Source organism: Condylura cristata, unplaced genomic scaffold (genome assembly GCF_000260355.1).
Source record: "Condylura cristata isolate star-nosed mole 26May11 unplaced genomic scaffold, ConCri1.0 scaffold00013, whole genome shotgun sequence".
In the NCBI taxonomy this organism is placed as follows: domain Eukaryota; kingdom Metazoa; phylum Chordata; class Mammalia; order Eulipotyphla; family Talpidae; genus Condylura; species Condylura cristata.
In genome coordinates, this window is record NW_004567114.1 from 883,594 (window position 1) to 887,942 (window position 4,349).

Genomic DNA, 4,349 nt, shown 5'->3' on the forward strand with positions numbered 1-4,349 from the left:
GTCAGCCGGTCGCCGCGCCCACCAGCTGGGGTGGGAGGGATTGGGGCGCCGGGGTCTGCGCCGGGTCTGCAGGGTGCCAGACGGGGCGAGGGGCGAGGCGGCCTGGTGGCTTCTGATTGGCTAGCTGGCGGCCCCTCAGAACTCTTTCCAGCGTCATAGAGCTCCAGCCCCCTTCCCCGCGGGGTGCTAGGGACCCCGCTGCCTCCCCAGGGCAGGGCATCGCCTCCTCCAGGCAGCACTGCTCGGGTAGCGGCGCGATAGACCCGGCTGCCGCTGCGGGGCCCGGGCTCCTGGGGGCGCTGTCCCCCTTGGAGGGGCGGAGCCGGGAACCCTCTCGCCCGGCTTGCCCTCTCCCCGGGGCCCTAAGCCGGGCCTGCCCCGTGGGGGCCCCAGTTTCTCCTCCTCCGAAGGCCTATTTCTCTGGGCCTGGCATGGGCCGGGAGGCTGCGCAGGTGAAGAGGCGCGGCCCACACCCCTTCCCCATTTCGGCCTGGGGGTCCTGACCTCTGGGAGGCCCCAGTCACTCAGGAATTCCCCCTGGCATGGCCCTTCCATCCTCCCAGATAAGACCAGGGCCCGAGGGCTGGGGGAGTGGGCAGGGGTGCTGGGGTGTCCCGGCCAGAGAACTTCCTCTTCCTCCAGGGGAGGGGCCTCCCTCCATGCCAGGCCTTGGCCAACCTCCACCCTTCCTGCCCCGGGTGTGGGGGAGGGGCTTCAGAGGTGGCCCTTACCTGGAGCCCACCCCTCCTGCTCTCCCTGAGGCCCCAGGGGAGAGCCCCCCCTCCCCGCGGTGCTCCCAGGTGGGCAGCCTGGGCCGACCTCCATGTCCAGGCTCTCCAGTGGGAGAAGGAGCAGGATGGAGGCTGAGCCCCGGGCCTGCCACGCACGTCCCTCCCTGCTGCCCAGCTCCTGCTAACCCCAAACAGGCTGGGAAATCTGCTTGCCAGCAGCAGCAGGCCACCGCCCCTCAGCAGGGGCCAGGCTAACAGTTCACAGGAAAGGTTCTGGGGGCCGCCTGGTCCCCAGCTGCTTCCTGGCCCAGGCCCCTCTCCAGAGCCCCAGCCACCACCCCTGTGGTTGGCCTCGTGGGCCTCGGGGCTATATGCCTGAAGCCTGCACCACAGCCGGCAGGGCAGAGTCCCCCTGTGGTGGGATGAGGAGACAGTCCTCAAAGGCAGATACACCAGAGGAAGCTACAGAGGGCAAACACCCCAGCAGGGAAGGCGCTGCCCCTGCCCCACAGGGGTGCACTGGCAGGCGGGGGGGCTTCCCCGGCTGGGAGGGCAGCAGCAGGCTGGCAAGAGATCCCCAGGCCAGCCCAAGGCCAGCAGCTGGCCAGGAGCCACAGGCAGCTCCCCACTGGCACCCAGGCCACTCGGGGCCCCTCCGTGCCCTCTGCGGGCAGTCAGTGCTGTCCCCAAGACTGCAGCGGGCAGCGGGTGTGCGTGGCAAGTGTGCGGTGGGTTCTGGCCAGCGGGCAGCACACTCACGGCCTTGTCTCGTCCGCAAGACTGTGCCCTCGTCCAGGACTCCCCGTCCCGTACACTGAGCCTCTGTCCGCACCACTCCCCCAGCCCTGCCGGCCGGGCACCCCTGCCAGTCTGTGCCTCTGAGCTGGGTTCCACATGGGGCTCACGGGGGCGGCCGAGCAGCCAAGTGCCCACGTGGGCTTATTGCACGCAGTGCAGTGTCCTCAGGTGTGTCCAGGCTGAGTCCGCTGGCTGCCCGTCTCTGGATGTGGTCAGCAGAGCTGCTGTGACTTCATGACGGCGAGGAAACTACCCATGTGCCCCACCACAGACGGTGGATGGAGCAGTGGGGTGGGCTCGTGGAAGATTACTCAGCCATGAAAAGGATGGACGCTGCCGCTTGCGGCGACTTGGCTGGGACGGGGGCGAAGCTGCGCGAGATATGTCAGGGGAGAAAGCTGAATGCTGGACGACTCCACTGCTGTCAGCTTGATGCCTTCAGCCAGGCACAGAGCACGGCGGCCAGAGAGCGTCTCTGTAGAGTGCAGAGCTGGGGTCCTGGCCTGCCACTGCTCCCACCTTGGGGGAGACCTCCGCATCTCCTTGATGCCCTTGTCCTGGCAGGAGGCGCAGGCCAGGGCTGGCAGCCTCTCCTGGGAGCCAGCCCCAGCCCAGCTCTTTGTGGGGGGAGTAGCAGGGAGATGAACCTGCTGGGGGAGGGGTGGGGGAGACGTGAGAACCACAGGGGAGAGGCCGCAGGGAGAGGGGAGCTGGAGGCAGGGGGCTTCCAGTGCCCCTGGCTTCGCAGGTGCAGGCGTGGGGTCATGCACTGTGGGCCTGGATGGGGCGGGGCTGCGGGCTGGGCCGGGGGTCTGGTCTTGCGGCTGAGCAGGCCCTCGAGCCCCCCGGGACTGGAGGCCGGGGCCTTCCAGGAGGCGCCTCCCTGCGAGGCCACTTCCCTCTGCGATGACTTGCACTTCCCGCTGTTTTGCCCCAGGCCTGCTCCTGCCTCTCAGGCTGCCCCACTAGGACCCTCCTGGAGCCTCCTGCTCCCTGGCGCCCTCCCGCGCTCTCACTGGGCTGGCACCGTGTGCCGGTGCCCAGAGGCGGCCTCCAGTAAGTGGGCACAACGTCCGCGGGGCCTCCAGGCTGCAGCTTTTGCTGCCACCCAGGAGGAGAAGTGACTTGCTTTGGGTCATCTGCAGCTGCACTGACCTGGGCAGAAGTCTGCTGACTTCCGGGGAAGGCCAGGGCAGCTGACCTGCCATCCACCACAGGCACCTCTTCCCAGGAGGGGCCCCCATGGCCCCTAGCACAGGCCCAGAAGTGCTCTGCTTTTCACCTGTTAAATAGCTGGTAGGAAGCCAGGTGGTATGCACCCCTGTCCCCCCCACCTCAACCCCTCCCCCCTGTGGCATGCAGGGCCCAGAGGCCCCTTAGGAGAGAGCAGGGGGCCTCCCTGGTAGGGCAACGAAGCTGGCCACAGCCACCGTGGCATGAGTGAGATCCCCGGCCAGGGAGGTGACCCACGAGGCCGCAGGGCCTCTTCCCAGTGGGCCTTCCCGGGAGTGCACTGCAGGAGGGCTTCCTGAGGTGCTGCCCTCCAGGCTGTTAGGGCTTTCCATGCCAGACACAGTCCAGCTCCTCCCCCAGTTGTTTTCTGAGGGGACAGGCCCTTTGCAACATTCTCCAGTGATGATGAAACAGGGTAAGTTTTTGCTCTAGTCCCTTTGGGCCTGCTTTCCCCTGGCAGCGCCTTTTCCAGGAAAACATGACACTGGAGGCCAGCTCCCCTCAGGTCCCACCCAGTGTGTGTGTGGGGGGGCTTGGCTGGAGGGAGGGAGGAAGCAGAGGGGAGGGGGGCTGCCCGAAAGGCCCAGTGCCTACCCCTCCGGTGGTCAGGGCCATTGATGGCGCAGGTGCAGCGTGAGGCCAGGAGACTGAGCCCAGAGAAGGAGAGACTTGGCTAGGGCGCCCAGCTGGGGGTGCAGGGGGAGCCTCAGCCCCGCCCGCAGGTGTAGAGGCAGGCTGAGCCCAAGCCCCAGCCAGCAGGGAAGCGGCAGCCTTTGGTAACCTGACAGGGCCCAGCACTGCCTGCCCCGCACCCACCTGCCTGCACCTGGGGTCACACCCTGGAAGGTCCCCAGGTGGGGGAGGGGAGCAAACAGTGCTCTGTGCAAGCTCTTCCTGCAAGGAGCCAGGAGCCGGCTTGCCCCTGGGGCTCAGGGGACCGGATGAGACTCACCACCTCAAAACCTTTCAGTACCGCTTTAATTTTGAGCGATGTGACCATGTCACCCTCCCTGTCACTGTAGTAAAGCAACAGTCTTCTAGCAAGTCGAAGACTCTGGGGCGGGGGGACGCATGGGGACAGAGGTGGACACGCTGGACAGAGGCGTCCTTCGGGGGCTCGGGCAGGCCCTGGCCCAGGAGACCCAGCTGGCATGACTCGCCAACTTTCAGTTCTGCCAAGCAATTCGCAGTGGGGCCGAGCTGAGACCCCGGTGTTTCTCCCTAGGGGCTCCCCCCGGCAGGGGACTCAGCCCCGGGCCCTACGGCCTCCTTCCAGCCTCGCCTCGTACAGGTTGGGGGGTGAGGGAGGGCAGGCCTGGCCACAGCCCTGGGCCTGAGGACGGACAGGGCCACTGGCCTGCTGGGCCCCACCTGCCGGTTCCCAAGAGACTTCTCTGTGGTGATGAAAGAAGGAAGGGAGACTGGGGACGAAGGGTGGCCCCAAGCACTTCCCAGGCCGGGGAGGGCCCAGAAGGAGCCGCTGGAGGTGCTGCGCAGGTGTGTGCAGACACACACACACAGGCACGTGCACAAACGTGCGCACGCAAACACGTGCACACACACATGCACAGACACACAGACACGATG